This window comes from Antechinus flavipes, chromosome 6, assembly GCF_016432865.1.
Source record: "Antechinus flavipes isolate AdamAnt ecotype Samford, QLD, Australia chromosome 6, AdamAnt_v2, whole genome shotgun sequence".
NCBI classification, from domain to species: domain Eukaryota; kingdom Metazoa; phylum Chordata; class Mammalia; order Dasyuromorphia; family Dasyuridae; genus Antechinus; species Antechinus flavipes.
This window is the reverse complement of record NC_067403.1, coordinates 99,001,587-99,026,890: the sequence shown is the minus strand read 5'-3', so window position 1 is coordinate 99,026,890 and position 25,304 is coordinate 99,001,587. Positions and strand designations below refer to the sequence as shown.

Below are 25,304 nucleotides of genomic sequence, written 5' to 3'. Positions count from 1 at the left end.
AAGGGAAAAGTGAAAAAGGAAGGAATAAGCTAAGTGGAAGGGAATACGGTAACTGGGAGGGAAAGGGGCAAGTTGGGGGGGGAACTCTAAGGGGGGGGGGAGGGATACTGAAAAAGGGAGGGCTGTGAGAAGCAAGGGGAGCTCACAAGCTTAATACTGGGAAGGGAGGGAAAGGGGAAAGAATGGAGAAAAGCATAAACCGGGGTTAACAAGATGGCAAGTAATACAGAATTGGTCATTTTAACCATAAATGTGAACGGGGTAAACTCCTCTATAAAGAGGAAGCGGTTAGCAGAATGGATTAAAAGCCAGAATCCTACAATATGTTGTATACAGGAAACACACCTGAAGCGGGGTGATACATGCAGGTTAAAGGTAAAAGGTTGGAGCAAAACCTACTATGCTTCAGGTGAAGCCAAAAAAGCAGGGGTAGCCATCCTGATCTCAGATCAAGCTAAAGCAAAAATTGATCTAATCAAAAGAGATAAGGAAGGGCACTATATCTTGCTAAAGGGTAGAATGAATAATGAAGGAGTATCTATATTAAATATATATGCACCAAGTAGTGTAGCATCTAAATTCTTAAAAGAGAAATTAAGAGAGCTGCAAGAAGAAATAGACAGTAAAACTATAATAGTGGGAGATCTCAACCTTGCACTCTCAGAATTAGATAAATCAAACCACAAAATAAATAAGAAAGAAGTCAAAGAGATAAATAGAATACTAGAAAAATTAGATATGATAGATCTCTGGAGAAAATGTAATGGGGACAGAAAGGAGTACACCTTCTTTTCAGCAGTTCATGGAACTTATACAAAAATTGATCATATATTAGGACATAAAAACCTCAAACTCAAATGCAGTAAGGCAGAAATAGTGAATGCATCCTTTTCAGACCATGATGCATTGAAAATTACATTCAATAAAAAGCCACAGGAAAGTAGACCAAAAAATAATTGGAAACTAAATAATCTCATACTAAAGAATGATTGGGTGAAACAGCAAATTATAGACATAATTAATAACTTCATCCAAGAAAATGATAATAATGAGACATCATACCAAAATGTATGGGATGCAGCCAAAGCGGTAATAAGGGGAAATCTCATATCTCTAGAGGCCTATTTGTATAAAATAGAGAAAGAGAAGGTCAATGAATTGGGCTTGCAACTAAAAATGCTAGAAAAGGAACAAATTAAAAACCCCCAATCAAACACTAAACTTGAAATTCAAAAAATAAAAGGAGAGATCAATAAAATTGAAAGTAAAAAAACTATTGAATTGATTAATAAAACTAAGAGTTGGTTCTATGAAAAAACCAACAAAATAGACAAACCCTTAGTAAATCTGATTAAAAAAAGGAAAGAGGAAAATCAAATTGTTAGTCTTAAAAATGAAAAGGGAGAACTCACCACTAACGAAGAGGAAATTAGAGCAATAATTAGGAGTTACTTTGCCCAACTTTACGCCAATAAATTCGACAACTTAAATGAAATAGAAGAATACCTCCAAAAATATAGCTTGCCTAAACTAACAGAGGAAGAAGTAAATATCCTAAACACTCCTATCTCAGAAAAAGAAATAGAACAAACTATCAATCAACTCCCTAAGAAAAAAACCCCAGGACCAGATGGATTTACATCTGAATTCTATCAAACATTTAAAGATCAATTAACTCCAATGCTAAATAAACTATTTGAAGAAGTAGGGATTGAAGGAGTCCTACCAAACTCCTTTTATGACACAGACATGGTATTGATACCTAAACCAGGTAGGCTGAAAACAGAGAAAGAAAATTATAGACCAATCTCCCTAATGAATATTGATGCTAAAATCTTAAATAAAATATTAGCAAAAAGATTACAGAAAATCATCCCCAGGATAATACACTATGACCAAGTAGGATTTATACCAGGAATGCAGGGCTGGTTCAATATTAGGAAAACTATTAACATAATTGACTATATCAACAACCAACCAAACAAAAACCATATGATCATCTCAATAGATGCAGAAAAAGCATTTGATAAAATCCAACAGCCATTCCTAATAAAAACACTTGAGAGCATAGGAATAAAAGGTCTTTTCCTTAAAATAGTTAGGAGCATATATTTTAAACCTTCAGTAAGCATCATATGCAATGGGGAAAAACTGGAACCTTTCCCGGTAAGATCTGGAGTGAAGCAAGGTTGCCCACTATCACCATTATTATTCAATATTGTATTAGAAACACTGGCCTCTGCAATAAGAGTCGAGAAAGATATTAAAGGAATTAGAGTAGGCAATGAGGAAACCAAACTATCACTCTTTGCAGATGACATGATGGTATACCTAGAAAAACCCAGAGATTCTACTAAAAAGCTATTAGAAATAATTCATAATTTTAGCAAAGTAGCAGGATACAAAATAAATCCCCATAAATCCTCAGCATTCTTATACACCACCAACAAAATCCAAGAGCAAGAGATACAAAGAGAAATTCCATTCAAAATAACTGTTGATAGCATAAAATATTTGGGAATCTACCTACCAAAGGAAAGTCAGGAATTATATGAGCAAAATTACAAAAAAGTTTTCACACAAATAAAGTCAGACTTAAATAATTGGAAAAATATTAAGTGCTCTTGGATAGGCCGAGCAAATATAATAAAGATGACAATACTCCCTAAACTAATCTATTTATTTAGTGCTATACCAATCAGACTTCCAAGAAAATATTTTAATGATTTAGAAAAAATAACAACAAAATTCATATGGAACAATAAAAAGTCGAGAATCTCAAGGGAATTAATGAAAACAAAATCAAATGAAGGTGGTCTAGCTGTACCTGATCTAAAATTATATTATAAAGCAGCAGTCACCAAAACCATCTGGTATTGGCTTAGAAATAGATTAGTTGATCAGTGGAAAAGGTTAGGTTCACAAGACAGAATAGTCAACTATAGCAATCTAGTGTTTGACAAACCCAAAGATTCTAAATTTTGGGATAAGATTTCATTATTTGATAAAAACTGCTGGGATAACTGGAAATTAGTATGGCAGAAATTAGGCAAGGACCCACACTTAACACCACATACCAAGATAAGATCAAAATGGGTCCATGACCTAGGCATAAAGAACGAGATTATAAATAAATTAGAGGAACATAGGATAGTTTATCTCTCAGACTTGTGGAGGAGAAAGAAATTTGTGACCAAAGATGAACTAGAGACCATTACCAATCACAAAATAGAAAATTTTGATTATATCAAATTAAAAAGCCTTTGTACAAACAGAACGAATGCAAACAAGATTAGTAGGGAAGTAACAAACTGGGAAAACATCTTTACAATTAAAGGTTCTGATAAAGGCCTCATTTCCAAAATATATAGAGAACTGACTCAAATTTATAAAAAATCAAGCCATTCTCCAATTGATAAATGGTCAAAGGATATGAACAGACAATTTTCAGATGAAGAAATTGAAACTATTACCACTCACATGAAAGAGTGTTCCAAATCACTATTGATCAGAGAAATGCAAATTAAGACAAGTCTGAGATATCACTACACACCTGTCAGATTGGCTAAGATGACAGGAAAAAATAATGATGAATGTTGGAGGGGATGCGGGAAAACGGGGACACTGATGCATTGTTGGTGGAGTTGTGAACGAATCCAGCCATTCTGGAGAGCGATCTGGAATTATGCCCAAAAAGTTATCAAACTGTGCATACCCTTTGATCCAGCAGTGTTTCTATTGGGCTTATACCCCAAAGAGATACTAAAAAAGGGAAGGGGACCTGTATGTGCCAAAATGTTTGTAGCAGCCCTGTTTGTAGTGGCTAGAAACTGGAAAATGAATGGATGCCCATCAATTGGAGAATGGCTGGGTAAATTGTGGTATATGAATGTTATGGAATATTATTGCTCTGTAAGGAATGACCAGCAGGATGAATACAGAGAGGCTTGGAGAGACCTACATGGACTGATGCTAAGTGAGATGAGCAGAACCAGGAGATCATTATACACTTCGACAACGATATTGTATGAGGATGTATTCTGATGGAAGTGGATTTCTCTGACAAAGAGACTTAACTGAGTTTCATTGGAGAAATGATGGACAGAAACAGCTACACCCAAAGAAGGAATACTGGGAAATGAATGTGAACTATTTGCATTTTTGATTTTCTTCCCGAGTTATTTTTACCTTCTGAATCCAATTCTCCCTGTGCAACAAGAGAACTGTTCGGTTCTGCAAATATGTATTGTATCTAGGATATACTGCAACATATTTAACATATATAGGACTGCTTGCCATCCTGGGGGGGTGGGGAAAAGAGAGGGAGGGGAAAAAACGAAACATAAGTGATTGCAAGGGATAATGTCGTGTAAAAATTATCCTGGCATGGATTCTGTCAATACAAAGTTATTATTAAATAAAATAAAATTTAAAAAAAAAAATATTCCTCAGCCTTTCTAAAAAAATTTCCCACCTTGAAACTCCATGCTTTGGACATTTTTCCTTTTACCATGCTCACTTTCTCACTAACACTCAGATGTATCATGATGTTCATTGTCTTAAAAGAAGAAATAAAAGACTTGGAATGGCTTAAAATATTTTATGTTCTGTTCCTTCTCTCTTATGCAATCTTTGTCTTAACATAGACCTATGTGGTATTTAATGTTTCATTCACTATCTTAATAGATAATTATCTTTCTTATCTCCCTGACCCACACCAATTCCTAACCTACAAATCGTCATCCCTAATATTCTTCATGACTCACTATCAAATTTCTCTACCCTTGCTCTCAGGTTAGTATCAGTGGAAAAAATTGCTAAGTTGAACTGATTTCATTCAGTTTTATTGATACATAACTTTATCTGAGTCATAACTGCTATTTAATAAGCAATTTTCATATTTTCCTCAGAGACTGTTTAAATGATCCTCCTTTCTCTTTTTGTAACCAATGAGACTCCCAGATTCCATATGTAGGTTATATGTCTGACACTTCTACTTCATTGAAAAAGTTGAGATCATCAGTACAAGATCCTGACTACTCCATTTCTGTTACTCAATTTTTTTTTTTTTGCATCATCAACTTCATTTTTGCTCTCACCAATGAAAAGCTATCCCTACTTCTCAAATGTTATGTCTCATCAACTGTTTATCCCTCTATCTTCTTCCCTTATTCCTATCCCCCCCCTGTGTAATGTTTGGGCTAACTTTCTAGAGGTCTTTCAGACAAGTCTTGGTCTCAGTAGGATACATACCACAAGAATGGTCAAGAATAGAGTATAGAGTCTTTATTTTAGCCCAGTCTTTCTTAGTAGAGGAGTGCAGAAGGCAGGAGAGCCACCAGGAGGATGGTCAAAAATGGAATGTCTTACTTCCAGTCCTCTCAGTCCTTAAATACCTCAGTATGATTATATCATTACAGCACACTAAATCTATGTGAACTAGAGAACCATTATCTCATCAATTACACTGGGTAAACACCCTGTTGTAAGTATCCTTGTTTCAAATATACTTTTCCAGAGTTTCAGCCCTCTACATCCCTAGCTTTCTTTTGTTTTAGAACACAGCTGGTTATGCCTTCCCTGACTTCTCAGGAATGGAGGTGAGAACACCAAAAGGAAATGGGGAGTCAAACCAGATATTGTTAGCAGGTTTCCTCTGGGCTGAAGGGTAATTGAAACAGATATAAATCCATTAACATGGGAGGTATTATACAAGCACATAGTAATATAACATAGGCTAGTAGTGATGTAACAAACAATATGAATCAACATGAGGAATTATACATGTCCATAAGTCATGTTAATACATGACTTGGTCATGATAATGGGCCTATTATCTGTCCCATATGATATGGGTATAAATGTCTCTTTTTCTCCTCTCTACTATTGCCTGTTCTTGAGGGTTAAAGGGTATGCCAGTTGTGTGTAAAATCTGATACTGTGCACAAAAGTGTGTAAAATGTTTAGAAGTATATGCAGGCCCATTATCTGGTTTTATTGCTTGTGGAACACTCATAATTGCAAAAGCTTGAATAAGGAATTCAGTGACCACTCGGGCTATCTCTTTGGCTGCTTGTATTGCAAAAGTAAATCCTAAAAAAGTGTCTACTACAACATGGATAAAAAACAGACGACCAAAAGATTTATTGTCATGACCATGTTATGAACCAGGATAGTTTAGAATCAGCCAGAGTCAGGATAAGTGAAAGTCCTTGATCTTTACTCTTTGTGAATGTGAGAGGAATGGCAACACCAATCTGGTAAGGCATCACTCTGGCTTTCTCAATCCACCCTGTAATCCCTCCTCCAAATCTCTCTATAGGCCAACAGATCAAGCCAGCACAGAATGTTGGGGCGGACCATTTCCAAAGCAAATGCTAATAGAGTATTGTCCAATTGGTAATTAGCCTTAAGTGCTTGCATGTCCGAACCTCAGTGCATCTGCTCAGTTTCAGCAGATTACATCTTATAATAGGTCACATACATTTGCCAAATTTCATTGGGTCTCAAACCACAAGGGTTCTACCCTGAAGGGAGCATAGGAGCACAGAAAGAAAGGCAAGCTGTACTTGCTATACTCCTAGCTTCCTCTTTTATTATCCCAAATTGCAAACATAAAGCTCAAGCAGCTTTATGATATTTAGGATGAGATTTTTGAGCTGCCTGAAATAACAGAGTATTGGCTAAGATTGTTAGAAGGCTATCTGCCTTTGATTTTCCATCAAAAATAGGACCTGAAAGTCCTAGGCAAAGGAGGCAAAGGATCCATAGGCTAAACAAGGACAGATTTCACCTTTCCAGGGGATATCTCAGTAGTCCCAGCTGCATACATCTCTATCCTCACCAATTATAATCTCTTTTCCCCATCAGGTTCCTTTTTGGCTGATTGATCATGTAATATATTTCTCCCATCAAATGTCTTACCCACATCTCAGTATGATTATATCATTACAGCACACTAAGTATATGTGAACTAGAGAACCATTATCTCATCAATTATATTGAGCTTTCAGATACTCTACTTTACCACATTGAAAGCAATGATGAGTCTCTCTGGAAGTTCTTTGCCAAAAGGAACTCTGTCTTCCCATGTTCAGATCTTAAAAAATCTGAGTTATAGCTTGGGTATAAAAGGCATTTGAGCTCACTGTGGCACAGCATCTTATGATCTCATCTAAAGGAGCATCCTTATGTGGTCCAAGCATAATTCTTCTGCAAACCTCATTAGCATTTTCTTGAGCAAATTGTCTTATCATAATTTCTGTTGCTACATTTTCATCAATATTTTGTATGATAGTTGTCTGCAGATGTCCCATGAAATCAGCAAAAGGTTCATTTGGACCTTGCTCTATTTTCATGAAAGCTTCCCCTCTATCTTGTCTTCCTGGGAGGGTGCCCCATGCTTTGATAGCAGCAGAAGCAATTTGCTCATATGCTGTCAAGGAGTAATTAATCTGCGCTAAAGTGTCTGCATAAAGACCTAAGCCTGCTAGTTGATCAAAGATGATGGGTATATTTAAGTCCAGGTTGTCTATTTCATGGGACTTGTATTCTACAGCGTTTGCTACACTCAGAAAGCCATAACAAGTTATTTCCAGGTTTCTAAATATATGCGTATTGTAGATGTCCAATCATTACAGATTAAAACTTTAAAAGCCGAATTCTTTAATAACATCTTAACATAAGATGATGTAAACCCATAAAGAGTGTAAGTCTTTTTCAGATCTTTGAGAATTTCTAGATTAAATGGAGTGTATCTTCTTTTTTTCTTTACCTGAAGAGTCAAACTTTTCAATCACAGGGTATGCTTCATTTTTAGCCTGTGATAGGATTCTTACAAGACAGTGGAATTGATAGAGACAATAATTATCTAAAATTACATGGTATAGTATGATTGATTTGATCCTACAAGGAGATGTTACGGGCCAGAACTTGAAACAAGGTACTAAGTAGAATTGAGAGACATTGGTTAAATCTAATTTAGCACTGATTTAATCCTACAACAAATATAGGTTTCCCATGATATAATGATTGATGTATACTTAGTGTGGAACATATAAGGGAGGAGCTCTCAGAGCCTCAGAAAGGCCCTTGTCAAAAAGGACAAGCCCACTAGAAGCTCTCAGAGCCTCAGCTAGGATTCAGTTGAGGACATTCACAAGCCAGAAAAGGAAGCTTAAGCTCTCGGAACTAAGACTACAGAAAGCCTCTAAGAAAAGCTAGCTAAGTCCCATTGAAGGAGATAAGACTGAATGAGACAATAAAGGATTTGGACTTTAACTCCTGGCTGCATTTGGGGTAATTATACTAAACTGAAACTAAGGCTGCCTCCAGAAGTCCCCAATGAAACCTGGTCTCAGAACAAATTATATTTTAGAGAAGAATATTACATTTTGGTGCCAGAACGCAAGACCAAGAACCTTCATCTGTGACCCAGAAATTAGGGTGAGTACAACAAGGAAACTTTGTTAAGGGCTAAAGTAGTATTTCAGCTAAAATGAGACAGATGTTTAGAAAACAGCCTTCTTTTCAAATTCAAGGAAAATGTGTAGAGAGCATTGTCAGACTTATGAAAAGCAAGGTTTGATTATAATTTGGGAGCAGATTATTGAATTTTTAGAAACTGCACAGTATATATCTCCTTGGCTCTCTATGGAAAAAGAATTGGATCTAGAGGAATGGAAATTAATAGAAGAGCAACTATGTCAATTCTACAATGAAAATGGACCTGACTCAATTTCCAAAGATACACTTTATACATATAATTTAATACAACTGGCTTTAGGAAATTATATAAGTTATAAAAAGAAAGAGCAGGAGGGGGAAAGTCCAAATAAACTAGGTGAAAAGGACAAAGAATGGAGTTTAGTACAATTTTAAGAGTGGTGCTTCACAGCAGGAGAAATTAGGTCATTCCCCATCCCCTGACCTACCTACCTCAATTAACCCTTCATGGGTGGAGGGAGAAGGAGGAAGGGAAAAGCAGTAACACACTCAGCACCACCTATGAAGCAGCCTCTGACAAGATTACAAAAAAGCACTGGTTAAGGCAAAAAATGAAGGACAGGATGTATCTGATTTAATAAAGGCATACCCTGTGATTGAAGAGCTTGACTCTTCAGGTCAAAAAAAGGAGAAGATACATTCCTTTTGATTTGGAAAAAATCAAGGATTTGAAAAAAGATTGCACTCTTTATGGGGCTATATCGTCTTATGTCAAGATGTTACTACATAATTTGGCTTATGAAATCTTAACCTTTTGTGATTAGAAATCCATAGCAAGGACATGTTTAGAACCAGGGCAAAACTTGTTGTGGCTTTTGGAACATCATAAATTATATAGGATTCAAATCCAATGAAATAGGCAACCAGGAGTTAATATACAAGTCACCTATGACCAACTAACATGTGAAAGTTAATATGCAGAGAATTCAGAACAGATTAATTACCCCATAGGAGTTTATGAACTAATTGCTACTGCTGCTATAAAAGCTTGAGGCACACTTCCAGGGAAAGATCAAGGGGAAGCCTTCACAAAAATAAAGCAAGGTTCCAATGAACCCTTTGTGGATTTTGTGGGAAGTTTGCAAACAGCTGTCACAAGAACCATTGAAGAAAATGCAGTTACAGAAATAATGATAAGACAACTGGCTAAGGAAAATGCCAGTGAGGTTTGCAGAAGAATTCTATGGGGACTACACAAAGATGCTCCTTTAGAGGAGATCATAAGACACTGTGCCACAGTGGGCACAAATGCTTATTATACCCAGACTATGATGAACATGGGAAGACAGGGTTCCTCTTGGCAAGGGACTTCTAGATAAACTCATCAATGTTTTCAGTGTGGAAAAATAGGACATCTGAGAGTCCAGTGTAGGTACAGAGATAGAGTAAGAAGACAGGTTGAGAGAAGACCCAAAACCTTATGGCCGAAAGCTTCCACTGGGCTTCAGAATGTAGATTGATCCAGGGAAATGAGAGATAGGGTCTAGCTCCAAGACCTCATTCAAAAGGCAGGTGGGGCATGATGGCAGCTGAGGTTACATCCAGAGTCTTTAGAAGTTCAGGACTCTGATGTGTTCTATCAGAAAAAAAGCAATCAGATGAGAGAAGGGGATTACATGATCAACTGGCAGAAAAAGCAATAAAAAAGGGATTACAATTGGGGAGAATACAGGCTTTTTAAACCAACAGGGCAGTGTCCAGTGCAAACAGCTCCAATGTAATTGCCAGGTGAGGAGGAGAAATCTAGAAAGTGGTAAATAGAAGGGACTAGATAGGTTAACTGTTTGGGAGAAAGGGTTTGCTTGTATCTCTACAGGTGGAGAAGGAAACAGATGGATGATAACGAGCATGTGGAGAGAGACAGAAAAAAGATGAAAACCTCAAAACAAAGGAGAAGATCTAAAAAAAAAAAAAATTGACACTGAAAGAGTATGGCTGATAATGAGACTGTTTCAGGACTTGAAAACCAGCGGTTGGATTCCTTGAGATGAAAAATTTTTGATGAGATATTCAGTACTTCAAAATTTGCAGGAATTATTGGATTCCTGGCACATGAACTAATGGACAATAGATTGATTTTGGACTATTTCTAGGATGTATGGACATGTATAATTCCTCATGTTGATTCATGCTATTTGTTAATCACTACTAGCCTGTGTTATATTACTATGTGCTTATGTAATTTATGTAATTATGTGTAATACCTCCCATCTTTATGGATTTATGTATACCTGTTCAAAAACCTGCTAATCTGATTTGATTGCCCATTTCCTTTTTGAGAGAGGGTGTGACCACCTCCTTTTATGGTGTTTTCACCTCTTTTTGAGCAGTTAGGGAAGGTGTGATCACCCTCTATGTTGGGGTTCTCACCTCCTTGAGAAGTCAGGGAGGTCATAACTACCTATGTTCTAAAACAAAAGAAAGTGGGAGATGTTAGGATTCTTACAAGGTACTAAGACAATGGAATTGATAGAGACAGTAATTATCTAATTTAGCATGATTCAATATGATTGATCTGATCCTACAAGGAGATGCTATAGGCCAGAACCTGAAACAAGGTACTAAGTGGAATTGAGGAGACAATGGTTAAATCTAGTTTAGCATTGATTAATCCTACAACAAATAATGATTTTCTAGTGATTTTCAGTGTGGAACCTATAAGGAGGAGCTGTCAGGGCCAGAAAGGAGAAGCTCATTAGAAGCTTTCTGAGGCTGAGAAAGATTCATTCCATCATCCACCTTGTTGAGGCTCAAGCACAAACCTTTGGATTTGGAGACATTTGGAGGAAGCTAGAGGCAGAAGCTGGCAGAGGCAAAGGACTAGCGGCCGGATCTCTCAGAAACAAGGAGAGAGATAGGCCTCTAAGAAAGTTAACTAGGCCCCAGGAAAAGAGACAAGACTTTGAAGAAGACAATAAAGGATTCAGATTTTAATCCCTGGCTGCACTTGTGATTATTGAACTGAAACAAAAGCTGCCTCCAGAGACCCCAAGGAAAACCCAACAAGAAAACATTAAATTTTAGAGAAGAATATTACAGCCTGTCCTTCATTTTTAGCTTTAATAAATGTCTTTTGTAATTGTGTCATAGGGGATGGACAAAACTGCTACATGGGTGGTACTGATTGAGAAGAACCACACTCTTTAATTTCATCAGCATTATATTTAACTCCTTTCGTCCAATTCTTCATGCTTTTCAACTACTTTGTCAGTACCACCCCCACTCCTGCTCTTTCTCCTTTTTCCTTATTTTAAAACTTGTAAGATTCCTTAAAGCCAATTTTATTATGTTGTATATATAGAATGTTTCCTTAGGAATTGAATCAGGACCATTATCATTGTAATATTCAATTCGTTGTTCTCCCACTAGTTTCCACTTATTTGGCTCTAATTGTTCTTCCTTAGAGAACCAAGGAGATGTGCTCTAATAAGAGTTCAAAGATCTGCTCCCAAGTTACCAACAAACCTTACTCCTTTGTCAACCTAACTATGCTTGCTATACCCTTCCCTTGGGGTGGGGAAGACTCTTTTCTTAGTATTTGCCCCATTTTAGTTGAAAAACGAAAGTGACTAATTTACTCACTCTGAACTTATGATTGTGTCAGTTGAGTTGCTGAGTGTGGGTTCTTAAGTCTATATTTGGATGCCAAAATGTAATGTTCAGGCTGGCTTTTTGGAGGTCATTTGGATAGGTCTTGGTCTCAGCAGGATAGATACTCCAAGAATGGTCAGGAATAAAGTCTAGAGTCTTTATTCTGGCCCAGTCTTGATCTTAATGGAGGAGTGCAGGAGGCAGGAGAGCCACCAGGGGGGTGATCAAAACTGGAATGTCTCATTTCCAGTCCTCTCAGCCTTTAAATACCTCAGTATGATTACATCATACTAAGTATGTGTGAACCAGAGAACCATTACAGCCCCATACTAAGTATTAAGTATTTGTTAACTAGAGAACCATTATCTCATCAATTACACTGAGTAAACACCCTGTTATAAGTATCCTTTTTTCCAAGTATATTTTTCCAGAGTTCTGTTACTAACCTTACCCCAGCATCAATCTCCTTTCCCCTTTTTCATTTCTCCCTTTCTTCTCTCTATCTCTCTAAATTTGTCTCTGTCTCTTTCTCTGTCTTCATTTCTCAGTGGAAGAAAACACACAACTCAGGCCCTTTGCTTGAGTTCCAATGCCCCATTTATAACTGAATTTTCTTGTTCTTCTCTACTTTAAAATGAAGTTATTGTAGAAGAACAGACATTAAGAAAAGCATGTTGTAGAGTACTAAGTGGTTTAAATGATATTTCAAAGAGTATTAGCTATGTCATATTCTATAAAGTATAGTTATTATTTGATCTGTTTGTTTTAACTTGCCTTGATTTCTTCTAATTAATTTCAGTAGGTTTATATGGAAATATGATACAGGAAAAACTTACTTGTAGAGTACCTTTCTTAAGTGCGGATTTATTTATGTCATAGATTTAACCAAATTTTCTGAATGTAGAATCATATGTTCAGAACAAAATAGCTAGTTAATTGATGGAGTTACTATCTATACATGGCATTTTTTTGTAGCTTTCAAGGATTAACAAGGATTATGTGATAAATTATAGAATTATTATCCCACATTCCTAGCAAAATGTTATCCAACTTATTTAAATATATAGATATAGATAGATATATCATTATTTATATATCCATTGATGAACTCACAGATAAACTAATATATTGGAGAATATTTTTTATACTTAGCTTCTACTATTCTTTCCCTTTCATCAATGACTGGTTGTTGTGGCCGGCTTTTAAGAACTCATGGCATATGAGCCCTTTGATCTCAGAAGCGAGATGAATGAGGCAGGGGATTCATATGCTATTTGAGCACAAGTTTGGCAGGTTCAACCAAGCTAGAAAGGACATATGAACCATGACATATGCTTGTCTTTATGCCAAAGAGTAGTGAATATAGATATAGGATAAATCCACTGTCAAGTCAGACAGTAATTTTGGGGGGGAGCTTTCAGCAATTCTATCATCTGTTTGGTTCTATTGTGGTTGCAAGGTTATGATATGAAAGAAAATTCTTAGACATGTGAAATCATGGATCTTTGATCTGCTATAAGGCTTATAAGAAATCCTATTCATTTTCAAATATGAAAAGCAATATTTGGACTATGATAGATGGTTACAGGTGATGGAAAATGGGATCAATTCTCAGTTCTACTAATGTTCTTAAGTTTATTGGAATTGATTATGGAAGTAAAAAAAAAATGTATATATTTTGATACAGGGGATTCTGCTTTGCCTTCCCTAAGTCACTGAATTTCCATCTATATTTCTATATCTGGGGTCATCAGCCTTCCCATTTTTAAGTCATCATCCCTATTATGTGCATACAAATCAACCCTAGTTTCTCTGTAACTTTACCAGTTGCTACTAGCATTCTATGTAAGGACTAAAAAATTAAGGATTCCTTAAGATCCCCTTAGTCCTGTTATTTCTTTGATTCGTCATCTCTATCCCCTAGAGTTGTGAGAAGCTTATAAAATAATATTTAGGACATGCGTAGCATGGTGACTGGCATGTAGTCAGTTTTTCCTTATTTTACCTTTCTTTTAGTTTCCTTCCTCCCTCCCTTCCTTCCTTCCTTCTTTTCTTTCTTCCTTTCTCTCTCACTTCCTCCCTTCCTTCTTTCCTTTCTTCCTCTTTACTTTCCTTCCTTCTTTCCTTCCTTCCTTCCTTCCTCCCTTCCTTCCTTCCTTTTTTCCTTTCTTCTTTCCTCTTTCCCCTCCTTCCTTCCTTTCTTCCTTCTGTCATTCCTTTTTCCTTGTTTTCTTCTTGTCTTCTTTCCATCTAGCTTTTTTCCTTCAATAGGTTAGAATTCCAAGACTGACATTTGCTTTCTGGGAAAGTCACTTTAAAAAATCAAGCCTTAATTTCTTTATTTCTAAAATAGGATCATATTAACTATACTAATTCCAACAAAATAATATATATGGTTTATATGTATGTATGTACATTCATATGTATATGTGTATGTGTATGATGACTCAGAAGTTTTTAGGATTCTATGAGCTATCAATCATTCTACATTTTTATGTGTTTATAAATCCAAACTGGTGATTACATTCATATGGAGAACTCCTTTTGTGAAAACTCATTCATTTATAGCTAAAACAATTGTATGTGAGGCATTCAATTATTTGCTCAGGATCATACAACTAATTTATAGAGGCAAGAGTTGAACCCAAGATTGTTGATTCTTCTATGCCATGTTGTTGCTGTTATTTCAATAATTATTATTATTACTCTAATACACATACTGTATTATTTTATTGATAAATATTCTATCATCTGTAAATACCATGAGGACATGACTGATTTTACCTAAATTTACTTAATTCAAGTTTGACTTGCATCCCTTCAAGCACAATGTTTTGTCCAGTGTAGCACTTAGAAACTATATATTGAATTTAATTAGATTCACATTAATAGACAGGATTAGTTATTGAGTCTTCATTTTTCTTAATAGTAGATTTTTTTAAATTGGCATATCTCATTTGTAAACATCACAACTCCATATCAGATCCCTGGGTCCTTACCTAATTTAAATTTAAACCAACATTTAAATTGGAATTTTTCATTACTATCATTCTTAACTAGCATACCAAGGCCATGAATACAACTACTTAAATAGTTGTAGCAAATGTAAAGTTCACACAGAGAGATTGGTTCCAGATTTGCTTATTTGGATTTGCTCTAGTTTTAAGTTTTGGGAGGTTAAAATCCTATTTTGATGTTGTTCAGCTTGAGTGTGTTCCAGTTTATAACTGGTAAGAATTATTTTAGGATAAGTCTTAAATCCCTCTAATTCAGTGATGGTTAGCCTGAGATCTGCTGATAAATGATAAATGTACATGAAGTGGTAAACTTGGGTGGAAATAATTCTATCTTCAAACCAATAAAATGATTTTAAATTATTTTTGTGATTATATTTTATGTATTTTAAAACATTATATTGGACAGATGTCTATAGACTTTGCAGAATGCCAGTGGGACCCTTGCCACTATTTTCCCCCATCCCCTCCCCCCCCCCCCAAAAAAGAATCTATTTTCCAAAGGCTAGTGCAAAGTTCCCAGTGTCAGGGTCAGTAATTCAGGATGACAGTCTCACTCAAGGAAATTCAGGGTTAAAACCACTAAATATCCTTAAGCAAAGCTCATCATTATTATAAGTTTTTCTCCCTTAAATAAACAATTCTAATTACCTAGAAACTGGAACACACCCAAGTTAAATGTCAATAGGCCCTCATATGAAGAATTTAAACCCTGAAAAGTTGAAACAAAGAAAATACAAATAAGCAAATCTGGCAGCTCTATGAGCATCACACTCCTTATAGCTATTGAAGTACCTATATTCATGATCATATCTTATATGCCAGCTAGGAATGATAGTGATAAAAAAAAAAAAAATTCTTTATCTTAAGTGGTGATTTATAGACCAGGGAGGACACAGAGATTTGTGATGTTTGCACTCTATATATGCCATTTCTTCTTTTTTTAAAAAAAAATCTGTTTCTTAAATTTCAAGAGGATTCCAAAATATCAAATATGTTAATTAAAGACTCTTCTTGGTAAATTGGTTTCTGCATATAAATAACATTAAAGGAATCTTGCAAAATGATAGGTAAATAACAAAATATATTATTTTGAGCATAATCTAATCTTTTGATAGTTATTTTAAAATTTATTTCATTTAAATTCATTCACTCATTTTTTTTCATTTATTTCATTTAAATCTCTATTGATGATTCTATTCCTTCTACAATCATAAGACTACTAAAACAATTATTTGTCTATGTCTTCACAATTCTGCAAATACAAATCTTAAACCACCAATGAAGGGGAAAAAAAAATGTGTTATTCTAAACTTCATTTTTCCAAATGCTTCACTAAGTATCTTTTCCCATTACTCCTTCAACCATCTTGATGTAGAGAAACCTTTCTGTTATTCAGTTGCCATTTCCTTCTCCAACTCGTTTTACAGATGAGGAAACTGCAGCAATCAGAGTAAATTGAGTTTCCCAGAGTCATACAGCTAGTAAATGTCTAAAGCTAGATTGGAACCCAGTTATTATTAAAAACCATTCTATTCTCTGTCTCATCTACCTGCTCAAGCACCATCTCAGACAAACATTAAAAATTATTTAATCTAATCTCTATTACTTCTACCATAAACTTACATAAAAAGAAAGTGACTTGCAGAGAATTTGTAAATTTTCCTAGGTTACACAGCCACTTAGGAGATTTTTTACATCATTATTTTCTAAATTAACAAGTATGTTCTCAGTAATTGTCTAATTGGTAGTCATCCTTTTAGTTTCCAATATTTTACTATCACAAAAAGTTGATTTTTGTATGATTGCCTTTTATTTTTTTCCATGATTCCTATGAAGTATAGTTGTATGCTAAGTTTAATATCTTTTATCCTATACAGAAACATATATATAATCATACTTGTAGAGAGAACACTGGACCTGGATTCAGGAAGATTTGAGTTCGGACCCAGCCTGTGATACTTATTAGCTGTGTGACTGAGTAAAAGTCTTAATCCTTTTTTTTTTTTTTTTACTTCAGTTTTCTCAACTATAAAATAGGAATAAATAGCATCTATTTTTTAAGGTTATTATGAGAATCAAATGAATTAATAATTGCAAAGTGTTAAGAACAGTGGATGGCATAATAAGTAATGTATAATATAAGTTGTTGTTATCAACAAAAAGTAACAGGAAGAAATAGAGAAATTTCATTTAAAATAACTACAAACAGCAAAAAATACTTGGGAGTTCACTTGCTAATATATATACAAGAACTGTGTTGACACAATTATAAAACACTTCACACAAATAAAAATAGATCTAAATAATTAGGGAAAAAATAATTGCTCATGAGTAATCTGAGATAGTATAATAAAAATAAAGGTACTACCTGAATCAATTTACTTATTGAATGCCATGCCAATGAAGCTATCAAAGAATTACTTTATAGAATAAATAATAAAATTCATATGGAGAGGAAAAAAAAAATCAAGACTCAAGGGAATCATTTGATGAATTAATACTATACAGAGGAGTGTGACCTTTTCATGAAAGTTAAAAATTTTGTTGTTGGGTTTGTTTTTTTTTTTTTTTTTCCCTAAAGGGCTAAACAGTACCAGATGACAAAAGTAAATAGGGTACAGGTACCAACAGTATGGGACCAGGGACACTGACTGATGAAATCTAGAATAGAAATTAAGCTCCAAAGTAGAGTGGTTGTTAAAACCAAGAAAAGAAAGTCCTGCTTTTATCTCTATCACTGAACTAGTCACTTAAATTAGCTAAGTCACTTAACTCTCTGTGACTCAACTTCCTCTTCAATGAAGAGATTGAATAGTGATATTTAGGGTCTCTTTTTACAGTTCTAACATTTTAAGTGATCAAAATTTAATAACCACTATCATCAAAAATATTTATATAATACTTAAAATGTGTGAGGCAAGAAGTTTCAAGTTATCTTATCTGAGCCTTACAAACACCTTTGGAGTTGCTGCTATTATTAGCAGACAAGGAAATTTAGACAAACAAAGATTAAGTGATTGGTTTAGGATGACAGTAAATATCAGAGGCTAATTTGAACTCAGATCTTCTAACTCCAAACCTGGTCCTCTGTTCACTATATTACCTAGTTGCCTCATAATCTAGTAACAATTTACAATTTCCTAATTTCTTTCTTTTGTGACAATTGCTCTGATTCATGGAAGGGTACGTAATCTTCATGTCTTCGTAATTTCATTTACATTTGTTTGAGATGCATACATTTGAATTATATAGTAACATTTTCTTTTTATTACTAATAGTGTATATTTATTTGTAAAAAAAAAAGTATGTTCTTCCCTAAAATTTAATGTTTTACTTTATTATGAGAATACCAAAATAGCCTCTATGCAGATAAAACCATGTTGATTAAATTGAGCCCACTATCATGACAAAGTCTCCTAGATGAGATGGATACTCATTCAAAAATGAAAGAAATAGCTACCAATACTGGAGGGTAAAAAATTGGATAAAGATAATCTATTGCCCACCCATACATATGCAATTGTGTGAATTATAGTACTCATCTATTAATAAATATTTCTTGGACATTATTAGTAGACAATTAATTTGATCCAGAAATGAATGGGAGGAAGAGAGGAGGCTACCTTGATAAATTTGCTTTGTTTTTATTAACTCTAAACTCCACATAAACAAATGAATGAATGAGTGAACAAACAAGTAAACAAAGAGATAGATAAATAAGTAAATAAATAATACACAAACTATTTTAACCACAATTTCTTTTCTAGTGAAGATATATAACTGTGAATTTTATAGAGAATAGCATAGTTTCTGAAGATATAAGTTGTTCATCACCACAGGACCATGTTAAGATGGTTAAGTTCTCAATGAAGGGCCTTGTTGAGATGAATGCTGGTATGAAGAAATGAGAACACATTCTTAGTAAAGAATTGTGTAGAAGGGGCAATGCAAAGAGTATGATCTTAGATATGTCTAATAATAATAATAATAACTAACATTTACATGCTTGATATGTGCAAGGCAATGAGCTAAACATATAATTATTTCATTTGATATTTACAACAACCCTTTTAGGTGCTATTATTTTCCCCATTTTATAGGTGAGCAAACTGAGACAAACTGAAGGCTATATGACTATCCCTTAGGTCATATAGTTTATGAATGTTTGAAGCAAAATTTAAATTTATGTCTTCCTAACTCTAGGACTAGCATTCTATCAATACAACACCTAGCTGTGCCTATTATCATCATGCACAACACTGTAGGAAATGGGCCATTAGATAGAGCAAGCATTATAATCCATGTACAATTCATGGCTATCCTTTTTGGATACACTGTGTCCACTGTTTTTTTTTTTTTTTTAATGGGTTACATTCTGTTCTGACACACATTGAAGATTTAATATAATCTATACAAAGAATAAAATCTATACAAAGAAAGAATAAGTTGGAGAAATCTAGATAAAATTCTGAGAGAAAATTTTGGAAGGAGAGAAAATTTTCATCTTTGGGAGAAACTATTGCCTCCTTTTACTTACCTGTAATGAACATGTTGAAAAAATAGAATTGTAATCCTACTCTTTTATAAACCTGGGCCAGTTTTCTTGATAATCACCATTGTAATGTATGTGGAGCATGTGGAGAGAGAACTAGCTCCTAATCAATTGAAATCTTTGAGCCAATGATATAATGTATCTTTAAAAGCAGATTCATCAAAGAATAAGAAAGTAAGGAGCAATTTCAGACTTTGGAAAGATTTCTATGAAGAGACATGTGTGGAGAAGTTGGTTGTTAGCAGTACCTTGACTTTCATTTCTTGATAAGTGGGTTCTCCCTTAGTAAAGCTGATCGATATCTTGGATTCCATTGGATCCAACACTTGCATTTGACAAATGAGGAAAATGAGTCCTAGAAAGGGTTTGTGAATGGTTTAGGATCACAAAGCTAACATGTTTTAAGTGAGACTCAATGAGTATTTTCAGTGTTTGAGCCATCTCACAAAGCCAGAGTAAGAGCACAGATAGCTGGTTTGTTGCACTTCAAAAATTAAAATTCTTGATTCAATTACACAAGCATTTATTAATGTGCAATTCACTAAATCTCTGAGGATATAAATAAAAATGTAGAAACAATTCTACTTTCAAGGATCTCGTTGACTCAGGAAAATTATATTTTTTTTAAAAAATCATTGCTTTGCAGTATCATAGGACAGTAGGAATTAATAAATTCACTTTCCAGGAATATCTAAGGTACTTTCTTAAGAATTTGGATGAGTGGGAGGAATCTAACTCAATCAATAAAATTGAAGTTCAATCTCTATTAAGTTTTGGCATTGTTATAATCATAAACATGGAAGAGAGAATGAAAATCTGACAATTGTACAAAGAAATCAATGAAGAATGCCTTAGTATTTGAAAATTATACATTTTTCTTTGTGACTTTAAATGAAGTACAGAGCTAAGAAGATGAAATCCTTTCCCCTAAATAATAGTCTAGAAATTTTAATATTATGCTAATTATATTTTTACACTTCAAAGGAAAAGCAATTTTGAGTCCTTGAATATACTAAATATTTAAATAATGGAATAATGGGAAATATAGAGAACTGCTTCTTACCTGTACTAAATTAATATCTGCTGTCTATTATGACCTTTCTTATCACTTTTTATAATGCTGATCTTCATTATTAAGATTTCTCTGATGTAAGTATATATTTTCAGGTAGGGGAAAGAGGAAAAGAAATTCAGGAAAAGGTCATCTTGCTGCACAGCCAGTACTTTCAATTCCACCAGCATATGAAATTCAGATAGTGAGTGGATCTGGATCCATTCCATGAAACTGTCAAGAGAAAACTGTGGCCTTTAATGATCACAGGCATCTATGTTCAATTGAGTGTGACTAGATGAAGCAAGAATTCAAACTGAGTCTCCTCAGTGAATTGTCTGCTGATTGAGATGTAGCTCAGTGAGAAGAAAAATGTTCCCAAGAGAACAAGTTTCTATTGAAAAAAGAAGAGCAGAATCTGATTTCAGGTTTGGAAATATCCACCTCATCAGGTGGTATGTAGGGCAGAATAGGACACTCATCTATGTATTTATCTGTCTGTCTATTTAACTATCTATGTAGCATTTATAGGAATATAGGAATATATTATATAAATATGTGTATATATACATTGTATATATATATATATGTATGTATTCATCCATATATAGACATGTGTGCATATTTATACATAGTTTTATATGTGTATGTAGACATATATACACCTGTATATATATATATCAATATAATATCCATGCCTATATATTCATATATATCTCGATGTCTTTATAATATGCATATATATGCATGAATATACTTTTTTGTATATGAATGCATATATACATGTATGTATATTGTATATGTATAAATAATACAGTCAGTAAAACAAATTCCCACTTTGGTGTCATTTTGTTTATCATCTCTCTAGAAGGAGGTGAGTAGACTATTTCTTCTTTAGCCTCTGGAATTGTGCTCATTGTTTCATTATTCAAAATTTCCAAATCTCTCTTACTTGTTTTTCGTTGTAATTATGAATAAATTGTCCTTACAATGCTGCTCACTTCACTCTACATTAAGTCCTAGAAATTTCCAGATTACTCTGAAATGATGCATTTTACTATATCTTATGACAAAAACATTCCATTTCAGTAATAGATCATAATTTATTTCCTATAAGGTAGTCAAACAAAGACCCATGTTGTCCAGGTTTCTTAAAAAACATTTATTTTGTTCTGCATTTTAACCCAATCATGGTTCTTTTAGGCTTCCTGACTCCAAGCCCAGCCCTTACTCAGTAATCTATAGATTTTATTAAAATAAAAGATCTTAAATGAATTGTAGATAGAAAGATAACAATCCTGGAATATGTTCATTTGTAATATTTCATTGAGAGGCAAAACCTTCCTCTTGTCAATATTATTATCATAAGTACAATTAGAGCATGAAAAATTTTGTAAACATTTGTCACATTCTCATAGGATGCCAGTGGTTAATGATGCTTCTCCATGCTTTGAGTTTCCACAATTGACCATTCACAACTCTGTCTGAAATAAGTGAATGCTTTCACTACATTAAGTGCTCTTTTAATAAGCCACATAACCCCATCTATCCATGTATTTCTAATGATAAGTTGTCATCCAAGGATTAGCTTTTTAAAAGTAATGCACCAGGGGCTATATTTTTAAGTCTTCCGAGTATCATTTCTGCACCATCACTTAAGCCTTGTTAATGAAAATATTATGCATTTAAATGAGACAATTAAAAAGAATGCAAATTACAAAAAATGGAAATTGACAATCCAGGTTAGAGGAGACTTGTTTGCATATGTGGTATCATATGAAAGGTGATTAAAGAGTTTTTAGTAAGATTAAACTACAGATAAAAAGTCATTAAATTATTCATATTGTTAATAATATATCCATGTAGCAAATGAACATTTTCATAGTAGTGGAAAGTTTAGTCATAAAATATAGATTAATTATGCATATAATTTTCTTAAAAACAAAAAACAAACAAAAAAATTTAATGATTAGATTGTCAAAAAGTTTTCTACCAGAATCCACAATCACCAAAATACAAGTAAATAGATTAAGAAAAAATATTCTTGAACTTGTGGAAAGATAATATTATAGAGCCAAGGACAAGTGCTGATTTATAGCAGAAGAAACACAAATTAATTCAGTCTGATACTAATGTTTCAGTATTCATCTCTCCTATTGTTTCAGCTCAGGTCTCAGAAAGCACACAATTTCAAATCTACATTAATTTTAATCCCTGTGTTGGGAATTAAGATACACTTATAAAATTATGAAATGAACTATAACTGAAAATCTGTGAGACAGAGGTGATAAGAAGGACTTCTCCTTAGTTATAACTGTGAAATATGTTTCTAATCCTAATAGTGAGATTCATAAATCTTATTAGCAACTTTTCAATCCCATTTACAACTTGACTATTTGCATTACCTCATAGTATATAATGTCACCCTCTACTTTAATTCTAATGAAACATAATTCCCTATGCAAAAATAGCATTGAAACAAATTCATAATTTCACTAAAATCTAAATTATAGATATGAGATTTTCAAGTTATAGTCTCCCAGAGAAAGAATTAGATAACTATGAGATTCCATTCTGTGATTTTGATTAATATGCAAATGAAAAGAGAAATATAGGTAGATATTTTACATATATATGTATATGTAAAGGGATATATACATAAATATATATGTATTTTGACATGTGTATATGTATATATGCATTTGTGTGTGTTTGTGTGTGTCTATCACCCATTCTAGTCTCTGTCTTAGAATTCCCCCAGATATTTTCAGGATGGATCAGAATTCTAGAGATGATCCTTAGGAGTTAGGATTTTTAATATTATCCTTCACAAGCCTCTATTCAGTATGCTCCCACCATCGATCAAATAGTTGATATCAATTAGATATTAAAGAAATCACTGAGAATATATAAAACATGGACAGAAGGTTCCAAAAATATCCTTCCAAACTGGGGAAGATGGGTTACTTAGAATGAAAAAAATGGGAGCAAATATAAAAGATATAAAATGAACATACAAGAAGAGAAAATGTAAGGCTAAAGGCTAAGGTGATTCCTTGACAACAGGACCCTTTTCTTCCCTACATTTATGGAATCTCTACCAAGTTCACTTTAGAGAAAGAATTCCCTTGACTTGCTGGGCTCTCACTTTCCAGGACATGGTGTTTCAACTAATGAATGACCCATTACTAAGCTGGGTAAAACAAGTCATTTAGCTATGTGCTCAAACAGTTACTAATTGTAATTGCTAAGGGGATGTCTGATGGCTCTTCTAATACTTTGAAGACTATAAGATCATAATATGTTCAATTATTTTCTCTGTGTACTCATTACTTAAGATTGGGGCAAACTAGAGGCAGAGACAGAGAGACAGAGACATGGAAGAAGGGAGTGAAAGAGAGAAAGACAGAGAGAGACACATGCACAGAAACAGAAAGAGAGACAGAAACAGGGAGAGACAAGACAGAGAGAAGGAAGAAAGAAATGAAAGAAGGAAAGAAGGAAGGAAGGAAGGAAGGAAGGAAGGAAGGAAGGAAGGAAGAAAAAAGGAAGGAAGGAAGGAAGAAAAAAGGAAGGAAGGAAGGAAGGAAGGAAGGAAAAATACATTAGAGATACTATATATTGAGAAACTCATGGTAACTAACTGGGTTGAATATAGGATTTGTTGCCTTTCTCTCATAGCCAGCTCAAAGTCAACATCATCATTACTTAAAAGTCTCCAGGGAAGAGAGAGAATAGACTTCTCTATTTAAACTTTTTGTATGTTGGTAGTTCTGGGTCAGCTTCTCCTGTTCTTTTAACTCCTTAGTTAAGCAGAAAGATTTCCATTACTCCTCAGCAGCAACCTTTTAATTATCCATGACTAGCAGAGGCTCATTCAGTTGTTGGACAAAAACCAGAAACATGGGTTATGTACTTTACTTCAAACTTCTCTACTCCATATGCATTTCTATCCTGGAGAAAATACCATCTTGAACCTGATTAGTTACTGCCTGTCCAAGCTACTATTTCAGTAGGGTGACCAGCTATTCTTTATTATAACCAGGACTCCACTTCCTTTACTTGACAGATGAATTGCTTCTGAAAGGGTGCCTTTCCTCTGTCTCCTGATTTTCCAGTTCAGATTTAAGTGTTTTCTTCTTCTTTTACAATTTAAGTTCTTTGAGAGGAGAGATTGTTTTATATTATTTATATTGCTTATATTTGCATACATCTAGTACCTAGCACATTACTTATTATATTAATAAATGACTTATCTACCTACATATCCATATACTGTCTAATAATTCGTCTGACTGTCTATCCATTTGTTTTATACACTGAAAAGAACAAATACATTTGTGCTTCAAGGAATGATCCATATTTGATTAGACATTCTATTAGATATATAAAAACCTTAGACAATATAACAAAGATTTGTATTTCAATTTATCAATAACCTAACCACTTAAAAAATCAAACACAGGTCTGATTGCCTCACTGTAGATATTCCCTGCAACTATACAGTTTACAACCCATTCTACATCTATGCATTCCATAGATACTCTACTATACTTTCCCTGGTTCAACAGAAGTAGTACAACCAAAT

The 25,304-nt window shown here is 34.1% G+C and overlaps 1 pseudogene; it reads right to left on the bottom strand.

Annotated features, from left to right (window-relative positions):
- LOC127541415 (claudin-6-like) overlaps positions 1-19,663 on the bottom strand; it is a 40,200-nt pseudogene extending 20,537 nt beyond the window's left edge.
- Between the last annotated feature and the right edge of the window lie 5,641 nt (positions 19,664-25,304).